This window comes from Rhinolophus sinicus, chromosome 1, assembly GCF_057876585.1.
Source record: "Rhinolophus sinicus isolate RSI-liver-muscle chromosome 1, RSI-T2T, whole genome shotgun sequence".
Classification (NCBI taxonomy): Eukaryota; Metazoa; Chordata; class Mammalia; order Chiroptera; family Rhinolophidae; genus Rhinolophus; species Rhinolophus sinicus.
The window spans coordinates 134,997,846-135,010,926 of NC_142501.1; the positions used below are offsets into that span (position 1 = coordinate 134,997,846).

General features: G+C 40.1%; 1 protein-coding gene and 1 pseudogene across 11 annotated transcripts in view; one reads left to right on the plus strand and one right to left on the minus strand.

Annotated features, from left to right (window-relative positions):
• Positions 1–13,081, minus strand: part of CWH43 (cell wall biogenesis 43 C-terminal homolog) — a 106,070-nt gene that overhangs the window by 72,870 nt on the left and 20,119 nt on the right. The gene's annotated exons all lie outside the window — the stretch shown is intronic.
• On the plus strand, positions 12,065–13,008 carry LOC109452209 (large ribosomal subunit protein eL22 pseudogene; annotated as a pseudogene).

Consider the following 13,081-nt stretch of genomic DNA (forward strand, 5'->3'; position numbering starts at 1 on the left):
CTAGATGATGAATAAATGAATGCATGCTATATTTTAATTGTTAATAGAATGTACATTATTACAATGTAAAATATTATGCATACCAATATATTTAAGAAATTAGGGGCAACCGGATGGTTCAGGTGGTTAGAGCACGAGCTCTCAACAACAAGGTTGCCAGTTCAGTTCCCGCATGGGATGGTGGGCTGCGCCCCCTGCAACTAAAGATTGAAAACAGCGACTGAACTTGGAGCTGAGCTGCACCCTCGACAACTACATTGAAGGACAACAACTTGGAGCTGATGGGCCCTGGAGAAACACACTGATCCCCAATATTCCCCAATAAAATGTAAAAGAAAAAGATTTAAAGTTTCACAAAAAACATTTAAGAAAACTTATTTAAAAAATTAGTTGAATTATAACATAGATGGTCCAATATTTGTAGATGTCTTCATTTGTACAACCCACTAACATCTCAAGACCTCATGTCTTAATGTCTATTTGAGTTACTAACCCACATCCTCTAGCAAAACCTTTTCCACACTTCTTTAGACCCAAATTCCTCCCCCATTCCTTTGCTTCTTTCTTTACTTGAAAGTTTAGGTCATCTAATGTGAACTTCTCAGCTTCCTTCTTTTCTAAGTTAAGTCATCATGAACTTATTCATGGTTCTCATTCCAAGCCTCATACTGTTTCACCTCGCTACATTTCTTCTTTTCCCAGAATTCTCTTCCCAGCTCCACAAGCCTGACTCCTTCACAGCTTACCACGGAAATCATTTTCTGCATGAAGCCTCCTTGGATCTCTCCAGCCAGAAGTAACCCATTCCTTTTCTGTCATTTCTCAGCACTATGTGTACATTTCCTTTAGGGCATCTTAACAAAAATAAAGTCTCCTTTCTGGAAAGCATTGTAGGTGTTGAGAAGGTTAACAGAACAAGGTTCCAGCCCTTGAGTAGTTTGCTCTCTAGAAGGAGTGTAGTATAATAAATGGCCACGAAGAAATATCATAAGAATGTTTTAGATCCCTTCTTAGAATATAAGCTACCTAAAGCAGGCCTTTGGTTTTCTTATCTTTATATCCCACAGAACATTTTACATGGTATCCTGCACTAAGAAATGCATGTTTCTAGGTTATTAAGAACATTCTGGCTTTTTGAACAAAAAAGTATTTGCCTGCCCTTCACATAACATTGTCCAGAGAGGAAGTCCGCCACTGTTATTCCCAGAATGAGGCAAGTTTCCCTATGATCAGTCAGCAGGTATGGAAGAGAAAGTTGTGTGCTAAAAAAAGAAATTGTTCCTTCTTGTTTTTTTAAATTTAGCCTGGAAGAAATGAGGACTGAAGCAGAAAAGGGGAAAAAGGTGAAGGAAGATGTACTAAGACCTGGAGAACCCTGAGTTGGCAGATGGTTGTTTTCCATCAGCAAAGAAGGGGGAAGAAATGGGAGAGGGAGGAAAAAGAAAGGAAAGAAAAAGAAAGAGAAGGGGAGGAGAAGAAAAGAGAAGAGCAATATTTCTGGGAAGAATACATTGTTTTTATGCCTGTCAGAACCTAACTAGAAGTTGGTTTTGTTTTGTTGGGGGTTTTTATTAATAATGAAGTTTTTTGTGTGTTTTTTTTGTTGTTGTTGTTGTTGTTAATGTTTTCTAAATGTATGACAGGATGGACGAAACTTGAAAACATTTTACTAAGTGAAAGAAGTCAGTCATAAAAGGCCACATATTATATGATTCTATTTATAGGAAATATCCAGAATAGGCAAATCTATACAGACAGAAAGTAGATTAGTGATTCCCAGGGGCTGGAGGGAGGAGGAAATGGGGAGTGACTTCTAAAGGGTCTGGGGTTTTTTTGGGGGGTGATGTAAATGTTCTGGAATGAGAGTTAATGGTTGGGTTATTTTGTGAACTTACTAAGAATTTCACTGAATTGTACATTTTAAGAAGGTGAATTTTATGATATGTAAATTATATCTCAGGAAAGCTTTGCTTTTTAAAAAAACTATCCTTAACAATAAAACTTTAACATCCAGGCAAGGAAGTCTCTCAACCCACTAAGCCACCCTTCCCTTTGTCAGACCCCCTAGCAGCAGGAATTATGTGGCCAGCTGTAATGCTAACACTGCCAGCTAAAATTAGGGAGACTTCTTTTCTTTTTATTTGAGAAACCATCCTTAAAGTCTATAGAGGTTTTTTCACATGTCTGTTTTTAATTGAGCTGTTAGATGGTCTTTAAGAAAAACAAAAATTTGTGTAGGTATAACTTCTTTCCTCACGTTTACAATCTAATTAAATAATGAAGCATACATTCACATGTCAAATGATAAACAGTACAAGAGTTAAACAGCAAAGACCACAAAAGTGCTCTGATTAATCAAGAGGTTATTTCTAACAACTTTATTATCTGTCCAAAAAACTGGGTACAACCTAAAAGTCCAACCTTAGGGATGATAAATTATGGTATACCCCTCCAAATGGAAAAAACAATATTTTTGAGGAAATATAGAAAAAATTAGAAAATGCTCATGAAACTCTCATAGAAAGACAAAGAAGAAACGAAACAGTTTACAAAGTATCGTCCCAACTTTATCAAATATGTTCATGGGTAAGTAGAGAAAAGACTAGAAGGAAATGCTGCAAATATTGACAGATGTAGAATTACAGGCTTAGCAAACTTTGGGATATGAACCTGTGGTACTTCATTTTAATTTTTTTAATTTCTATTTCAAACAAAAAATACCTAAATATCATAAAGAATTTTAGAAATACAAATGGGTCACAATGAAAAGTAATTCTCCTTCACAGTCCTGTCCCTGAGTCCTTAGCTTCACTGCCCCCGAGGCAACCCCAGTTATGGCTTCTTGTGTGTGTTTGGAGAGATAGTTGTTGGCTGGGTTAGAATGGTTCCCTTCCTCGGTGAGTAGTTATCCCTGGAGACAAGAACTAAAGACTATTCCTTCTAGCTACCTTCCTGCTCCACAAATTCGCTCTACATGGATCTTAATATTTGCCTTCCCTTAGCAAAAAACCTAGCCTGATATTTTGGGATTCCCCCGGCCCCACAAGTGTTTTCCACTTTGCTCCGTGGTGCTTACAATCCTCCTACCTAGAATATAACTTTGCATGCACAGTAAAGGTAAAAGAGTAAAAATGTGAATGTTGGGTGGGTTCAATACTGCAAACATGTTATTCCACGACTCGTCATGATCCAGCTGATTGCACAGACAGTGGATCAAATGGCAATTAACCAATCATCTTTCTCTGGTCTCTTGCCGCTCTGGCGAGTGTTTCCCAAACTTTATTGATTCACGTACCATCTTCAGAATTTTGCTTATGTACCTATTCTAGTATTTAATTTTTTTAAATTAACTCACGTTTTCTTCTTAAATACATGTACTTTAAGAGAAATTTTAATAGTATACAGTGGTTTTTTAAATTCACAGTTGAATATAACTATTAACATTTGTAAATGTGCGCATGTACCTACGGATTATATATGAAACATTTAATAATCCAGATGGCGTGAGTGAGCAGTAGGGCTCTGTCAGTTCTCACCAGCTGAGTGTCGGCCCTGCACAGACAGCCCACCTACCATCGTCCTGTGTACCACCAGCAGGACACTTACCATATTTTGGAAACTCTGCTGCATCCATATTCCCTTCATTTGCTAATTTAATCTTCCTAAAATGCAAATGCGATGTTGCTTTCCTGATCAAAAATTGTCGCTGCCCATTGTCCCACATCTCTTACAGCAGAAAAGCCCAAACTCTTTATCTTGGCATTCAAAGCCTCTGTAATATGACTACAACTTCCCCTTAATGTATTCATTTCATAAACATGTATTTATTGAACACCTATTATGTGTCTTTCCAGCTTTATCTTCCATTACTATCTTTAGTGAATTAAAAAGTACCCCTTTAACCTCTCTTCACCCCCAGAACATGTCCTGCTCCTACCTGTCTCTGTGTCTTTGCTCATACTATTCCATTGTTCCCCGCCGCAGTGCCCCTCCACTGCCAGCCACCTCCAGCTGTCAAAATCCTGCATAGCTTCAGAACTCAGCTTAAATGCTTTCTCCTCCATGAGGGCATCTCACATCCCTCTGCACCAGAAACAGTCTCTCCCTCCTCTTCTCTCCCACACCCTTCGGCCATCTACAAGGTACTGAAGTGCGTCATAGTTCTATCCATGCGTGACTTCACTCCCTTACAAAATGAGTATGTTCCCGAAAGCAATCTTGCCTGACCAACTTGCCCTCGCTATCCAATGTCTTGCCCAATCCCTTGCATCAATTAATAATGTTTTTGAACTCAACTTAATATGCAAACTGCCCCTAGCAATATCCTTACCTATTCTACACTATCTCAAGTTTAAAAAATGCCAATCAGCCCTCAGACATACATTAATGGAGTTGTCACTTGTCCAGAGAAACCTGTATTGGGAGGTTTTCCAAAACTTTGCACCTGCTTTACAAGCCACCAAATTGTGTTGTTCCAATGGCTCGCATTTCAGGGCCTAGGTGGAGTGTTTCAAAAGACTAGAAAAAGAAAGCGTAGGGAATTGAAAGATTCATAAATCTTATCTGTGCCAACGAGTTGCAACTAGTACTCCATGTAAAAGATGCCAAGAGGGAGAGTCCCTTGTGAGTCAACCATGGTGCCCAGGAAAACAATGGAAAAACATTTCCAGATGCTTGGCCACCAGGAAACAGCACCGTCATTCTCTATTAATTTCTGAAATAGCTGGAAAAGCCATAAAGCACTTTGCATCTTTATTAGGCTATCAGCCATTTTAGACTTTTACCCTTTGTATGTTCCCTATCTAGTTAAAAACTATAAAACTCAGCTCTAAGTAGGCCTCAGTAAAGTGGTATGACATTTATTCAGAACTTCTTAAATGTCCACCTGCCTCATAGTAGAAAAAAAAATCCAAAAATTCATGGGAAGAACAACATAAGCAAAACCACTATCCCTTCTTAAAGTGTCAAACTGTTTGAAATTCGAATCTTCAGATCACCAGGTGGGAAGCTGCTGAGTTTGTTTCCCCTTAATGATTCTTTTGCTTTGATTCCTATGGCCACCATCAACTCCTGTAACTTCTGAGGTCTACACTCCTCCTTTAAGGACCTGATTTTTGCATATCCAAGAAACATTGCCTTGCTCCTTAGTATGGTAGAGACAGGATAGAATTTTCATGAAGACTTACAAAATGTCAAAAGGTACACAAGGAAAGTAAATACAGAAAACCTAAGAAACATTCTAGTTCAGTGGTTCTCAAACAGGCTTTCCTCAGGGACACTTAGCAATGTCTGGAGACATTCTTTACAGTCAGAACTGGGGAGATGCTATTAGCATCTAGTGAGTAGGGCATTTCATTCCTCCTGCTACAGTACCGACGGTACAATGCTGCAAATCTTCCTACGCGTCCAGCACAGCCCCTGCAACAAAGGATTATCTGGTCCAAAATGGCAATAGTGATGAAGTAGAAAATCCCTGGTCACAGGTTGAGGGCCAAGAGAAAGGAGAGGTCCCAGCCTTTTGGTCAATATCTCAGATGACAATCAGAATAAGATAGGGCTGGGACTCAGAGAAAAAGCGACCACATGGAGAGGGTCATGTAAAGAAAGACCTCTTTCTCACCATCTCTCCTTAAGTCACACTGACATCTCTGGGATCAAGTCCAAGAGAAAGAAAGCTCCCCATTCTGAACCCACCACCCTTCTCCCGTCGAATTCTGGGACCGAGGCCTCTTGCCTAGTTGATGAGACAATGAATTATCTCACCCTTCAGATATGACCTCACTCCTTACACATATCCCTGTGGCTTTACCCTTATATCCAACAGCATAAACATACATTATGCGAAACAATCACCATAGCATTTACATAACACCAATCTCCGTTTATGGCCCAAGACAGTCACTCAGGCGCAAGTAGCATCCAGCACTGACAGCTGTAGCAGCTAAGGAAGAATGGCCCAAATACTGTCATGCATAGAAAGTCATCCATCCAACAAGCCCTGGTGCCAGGCCCTGTGCTAGGTGCCAAAAACGTCATGCTGAGCAGGATAGATACGGACTACAAAAATGAGTCAATAAATTGGCAGTTAGAGTGAACAATGGGCCAGGCACAATGCCATCTGCTTTATGTACATAATTTCAAATGAGTATAACAACAATCCTATGAGTTGGATACTTTAAGGTTGAGAAAACAGCATCGGGAGGTTAGGTAACTTTCCCATAGTCACGCTTTTCTTAAGTTGTAGAGGCATGATTCAAATGCAGAGCTGTATGAAGCCATATTCCAAGCTCCTAACCCCTCCGGGGACATATCAAGAGGCACCTTTAGAGCCCAAGCCCCTTATTCTCTTCTGCCCCCTGTCTGGTAACCACAAATTTTCCACCCCTTCAATGGCAATAACAGGAAGGACAGTAAGAGTGGGATAGGGATGGTGACTCATGCTTCTCCTCCCTAATTATTTCTGCTGAAGTGCCAACATCAAATTGAGAACCCTTAACATTTATTAGAACCAACAGCCCACCAAGACATTGGAAATGTTTTCAGAGAATTGCCCATATAAACTGGGCCTTAACACCAAGCCGTTATACTGCCTATATTCTCACACTTTCAAAGAGTAATTAATTCCACTGCAAAATAAATTGCACTGGAAAAAGTATAAAATATAAATGAAAAAAAGAACTACCCAATTTATTTTAGGAAGATAACATAACTGACAGCAAAACCCTGACATGACTTGCACACAAAAAGAAAGATAGGAAATAGCATTTCTTCCGGGGAGCCTTCCGGTACTACTTAGCCAAATTAAGTATGTAAGTGTCCTCTAGCTCAGAAATTAACTGAACCTGTATCCTGCGGACATTCCCACCCAGGTCCGAGAAGGAAGTGTCCATGGCACGTCGCTGCCGCACGGGGGCAGCAGAGAGCAAGAAACAGAACAATACAATTCACTTAAATGAAAACTATATTACACAAAGCAACAATATACAGTTTTCAAAATCATTCAAATAGAAATAAATAGAACCATTAAAAGGGTTGTTTGTTGGGGACAATAGGGCCAATATATGGGATAAAAAGATGAATAAATGCAGGGCCACATTCTGATCTCCATAAGCCCTCAGTCCTTTTGCATTTGTGAAATTTTTGTCCATAAAAAAATATGAATATCATATTTTACAACTGTGTTGGTATAAAGATGAATGTATTAATAGTATGTGTAAAAACATCTTCTTTGACCTGCAAGCATATTATTACTTCTGATTTAAAAGAAGTTAGAACACTTTTGCGGGACCCTCAAAGCACCCTGCCTATAGTGAGTGCCCAAGGATCAATTGAATGAGTGAGTGAGTGACAGAGGTGCCTTGTGTGAACCAGGGATAATTATGTGCTCCAAACTGAGGAGTATGATTCACTCAGTCCTCTGAATCAGAGGTCCAAAATCCCTTCCAAAACAAGCAGTTCCTTAGGTGTGGTAGAGAACTCTGGTTTCGTGGGATAGTACAAAAGCTTAAGGAACAACAAGTCCCTGCAAAGGTGCCGCAATTGGGAAATGTGGAGCTCGTGGCCTGAACTCACTCAAAGGCGTCAGCCCAGACACCAGCCTGCCGTGTCCTGGATGCCACAGCAGAGCTGGGCTCCCACTCGCAGGCAGGAGGCGCTGTGGCTCCTTTAGTCTCCAGGTCACAAGGACCCACCCCAGGAAGCCCTGTGGCCATGCGGGGGCATAAGAGCTAAGTGCTGTCGCTTCATTTCTAACTTGTGAAGATGTAGACATGTGCTATGCAGGCTTTCATGTATACTGTTGCCCTGGGCCCCTCAAATATAAGGGGTAGCCTGTGGCCTGATAGTTCTTCTAAGAAGGATGATTCTGCTGCACCACCCTAAAACTGGCCTTGCATAATCAAAATCAGTCATTCAGACTCCCAAGACCCCTTTCCCAGCCAGTCAGGCTCCAAGACGCCTGGGCAGACGAGGGTTGGGTATCCGCTACCATCCCAGACTCAGAACCATCACAGCATGTGAGTTCTGGGTCCTCTACCCCAGAAGTTCCTCTCTTCTCTACTTAGGGAAACACGCATGTACACACACACAGACATATATAAACAGACACACAGGGAAACACACACAATACATACAGCGACATACATGCACAAGCATACTCAGACACATATGCAGACAGACACACATCCATATACACCCACATAAATACAAAGACATGCATTCACACACAGGTATACCTACACACAGACACACACAAACACATCCACAGATATACACATAGAGACACAGCCAGGTTACAGTTATGAATTCAATCTTTAGGAAAATCCAAGGTGTTGATTGAGTTATGACGTTCCAGAGTCCCCAACGAGGGATCAGAATCTCCCTAGGTACTTTTACCTCAGGCACTGTGCTGATTATTCTCCAGTGGCTCCTTCCAATCCATCCTCTGCCCTTTTCTGCCATGGCCTGTGTGTGTCCCAGGAGGCTGACCCCTAGGGACTTCCCTACCTGGTCTCGTCCAGCCAGGCCTGTGACTTTGGGAGGAATATGCATAAAGGGCTGAGGGAGGAGAGGACGCTCCAATATCAGCCAGGCCTGAAGGGCTCTCCAGATGTGGCTTTCACAGTGAAGGCACTTTTACATCTTGTACTCAGAAAAGTATTACATTGAGGAATCTTTCTCCACGTAACAACACGACTTCAGCGAAGACTAGACCCTACCTCTACCCATATATATGAACCCTTGATGAAAAGAGATGGAATTCTCTGGATTGAGCTTGGACCTACTCGACCTGGACTGGGTTCTTGATACTTCCTACACGGTTTTATTTGAGACTGAATAACCCAACTTTTGGGAAATGTACTAACAACAGGCCATGGTGTGATTAACTTGCTGAGGCCACGGGACCAGATCATTCTCTCTTGTATAGTTTCCTATGTAGGTAATGAGTATTTACAATTCTCAATCATTTAGGCAACAGATTCATCGTCTAAGGCAAGTAGGCCAAAGACAGAAATAAGGAAGAAATTCCCTTTTATTCTCTAGGGGTGGGAGACCATTGGCACAAACCCTGAAGAATTTAGAACCTTCCAGTAGGGAGTGAGCTGCCCCAGCCTAGTGAAGGGGACCTAAGTACAATTAGAGAGCCTGAGGACTGGTCTGGTCTTTCTCTGCTGTGTTGTACACCCCTTTCATTGTTATCAAATCTTCAGGAAACTCCTTAAAATAAAGGAATAGGGAATGAAAAGACAAGAGTATGAGCAGTGTAATAGTATCACTTAGCCGGAGAGGACCGCCTCAGCCAACGGAGGAGAATCCCTTAACAGTCAGCCACAGCTGGAGGAACAGGTAGGAGGAACAGGTGGTAAGTCATGTGAAGCACATGTTTGGCATGGCTCAGAAAACACTAAGGGACAGCCTGAGAGGGACTGATTTCCAGTAGTAATAACCTGAGTTACAGGTAGGAGAGATCAATACAGATAAGTGAAAAAGAGAGACATACTAGTTATGCCTAATCTTCAGATACTCCCGCAATTTTAGGAATTCAACTTCAAAAACGTCAGTCTAAATCATATATGATGGTCTTTCATCAAAGCTCATATGGTACAATTCTAAAATAAGTAGACAAAGTATTTAAAATTTTTCTTCCTATGTTTTAAAAAAATGGGTCAACTTTATACTCCCAAAAGCCAACTTGACTTGAAGCTATAAAAGGAAACAACGCTTTCGAAAGGTATCTACCTAAAACTCTCATGCTCCCGAGGCATTAAAATAATCAAAAGAGATTGTACAGTATTTGATCAATGATCTTTGTTCATAATACTCCTTATAAAGTACACACAGGCCCACTGCTAATAACAGTCATGAATCACATAACCACACAAGAGATTGGGCAAAGGATAATTATATCAGGTAATAAAAGTGAGAAATAGCCAGCTATTAGAATTGGGAAGCTATTTTTGTACAAAGTGCAGCCTCCAAGTACAGAATCAGTGTGACATATTCAGGATGGCGCCATGTATGTATAAGCAGTAAAAGTAGGTAAATTTGATCCCAAAGTAAATGTTTCTATCACATGAAACCAAGGAGAACTTAATGCTCAAAGCCAGCCCAGGTGTGGAACAGGGCCCAGGGACAACCGTGCCAGGCACAGCAGCTGATTGGATGTCCCTGGCAAGTTCCTTAGCTGCTCTGGGATTCAGTTTCAATTGCAAAAGATGGAGTTGGAACAAATCCTAAGTTCTTCTCTACTTCCAAATTTCTCTTTATGGCTGCTGATTCAGAGTTCATTCAATTCTTGAAAGCCAAAAAGACCAACCCAGAGACTGTTACAGGCTCTGACTTAAACTAAACTTATGATCAGTGAATACAGTGTGTCCATCAGAGCTTGTTTAAACAAGCTCTGGAAATCCTGATCCTGAAGTGGGCACCAGGTGGTGGTATGTTTCATAAATGTCCAGGATGATTCTGATATGCTCTGAAATGTGAGAACCACTTGTTCTGCTAAATCATCAGGCATGATAAACAATTATTAGAAGGGGCTGAAAAGAGAAGCAACATTCACTGAAAATTTGCTCTATGTCAATAGTGAACATATGTTATCTCATTCAATTTCCATAATAGTCTTTGGTTCAGGGGGGAAAAAAAAGGAAATCTTTCCTTAGATGGGGAAATGAACCCCAGTTGAAAGTAAGGCAATAAAGAATTCTAGATAATCCCTATAAATTAATTTCCCTTGTTGACTCTTGCCCAGTTAAATAAATAAGCTAATTGTATGCATTTCTTTGTATATTTTCTTTCTTCTATTGAAGTAAGGCAATAAATAAAAGGAGAAATAAATTTCAAAAATTCAACATAGTTACATAAACACAATATGCCAAAAAAACTCAGCAAGAATTAAGAATTTCCTTGGATAAATAAAACTTATCAAGCCATAATTTAATTGTACATTTCATTTTGTGTATGCCAACCAACACTCTAGACAAAGATTTACTCAGCTGAATTAGAAAATTAAGATCTTTTATACCTCACACTGCACACATAAACTTTCTATTTAATGATGTTTGTGTTTCTCCCCTTAGATGTGCCAAATGCAAGAGAAGACTAATAAAAATTTCAGGTTGCCAGGACACATTATCCATTTATTCTGAAGTACAAATCTTCATCCTTGCTCATACCGGGATAAATTATCATTGTTGAGAAATGTAGAAGTACAGTCAGTTCTCAAAGTGCTTTCCCCAGAATATTTATTGAAAAAACACTGCTCTAGAAAGGTTCCATGTTTTTTATTCTTAATAACTTGGATGGTGCAGTGACAGTCCAGTGAGTTAGCATTTGGTAAGGCATTTATGACCCCATTGGTAGTTCAACTACCAGAGAAGAGAAATTTATAAATATTTTGAAACTTCAGAGTGAAAATAGAATGTGACCCTTGGAAGAAGGATGGGGTGAAGTACTGGAAATTTTTCCAATATTTATTTTTAGTATCCTTTCAGATCTAAAGTCCTTTTTGTTCAAGAACATAAAAATTGAATTCTGATTAGCTTAGTTTACTTACCAAATTATCATGCATGTAATTTATTTAGCTACTTTTAAATATACTACCTGCGTGTTCTTTTTGATGTTCAAAAATGTTCCTACAAATGGAGCAATATATTGCCAAACTTAAAGAAATCTAGCATCTTGCTAAAAAACTGGCCAAAATCTGCAGAGGAAGAGAGAAAAGAAAGAAGCATTTTGGAGCATTTACTGTATACAAGCATTATATACTATATAGGTAATCTCACGGATTATCTCAGAATCCTTGAGAGGTAGGGATTATTGGCCTATTTTACACATGAGGAAGGTGGGACATAGAGCAGCCCAGTGGGTCACTCATCTAATAAGTGATGGAACCACATGGAACTCAATATATTGGACTCCATAGATTGAGCACCTTCTCTTACGTCACTCAGATGGCTCAGTTAATGGGCTCTGCAGAGAGAGTGTATTTTATGCATTACTCATATACATGATCGGGTACTGAAAGGCCATTAATCCTTTTTCCGCCTCCACAGCCTCAGTGACACCCATGAAAAAGCTTGTATCCAAGAGGAGTAAGGAAGGGGAGCAGGTTGTTAAGTTCACCCTTGATGGTACCTACCCTGTAGAAGATGGAATCATGGATGCTGCCGATTTTGAGCAATTTCTTCAGGAAACAATCAAAGTGAATGGAAACTCTGGGTATCTCAGTGGAGGAGGAGTAACCATTGAAAGGAGAAAGGCAAGATAACCTTTTTCCAAAAGGTATTTGAAATATCTTATAAAAAAAAAATATTTGAAGAACAACCAATGTGATTGGTTGCACATAGGTGCTAACAGCAAAGTGAGTTACAAATTATGTGACTCCCAGGTTAGCCAGGACAAAGAAGAGGATTACTCATAAAACTCACTTATCTGGAATATTTTATATGAGTTCGTGACTAAAACTTGGGAACCAAAAAAAAAAAAAGAAGCCAACTAATCACCATGTATCATTGAGTTCCTACCATGCGATTCTGTTTCTGTGATTCTCAAACACAAAAGGCTTATGAGTGCATGATAATTTCCCCACGTGAAGAGAATCAATTCCCTTGTCAAAAATGTCCGGGTAACCCTGAACCTCTAAGGTAGCCCTGCACAGCCAGGGATGAAAGCCCTCACAAATCCAGTCAGGTGCCAGGTGTTGCAGTAAAGAAGTGTCAGAACTAACCAATATAAAATAATATTGAGTGTCAACTATAATTGAAAAAAAAAAGTGTCAGAACTAGACAAACCCTAGTAATGTGGTCCCAGGAAAGTGATTCTAATTCCCCCTCTACTATTTGGAGGTGTAACTTCACTCCTGATGAGGGGTGTGGGCCCTTGACACAGACTTGGCTAATCGTAGTATCACTTCCCTATAAATAGCAAGGGATCTAGGAGTGGGCAATGACTCAAGTAGAATCAAACAAAGACCCTTCCTGAGTCTGATGTATAGATAACGGGAAATGGAAGTTCTAAGTCAGGAGGATGTGACATTTAGGCTGCCAGTAGCCATCTTTCCTGCCATGACCCTATGGAGAAA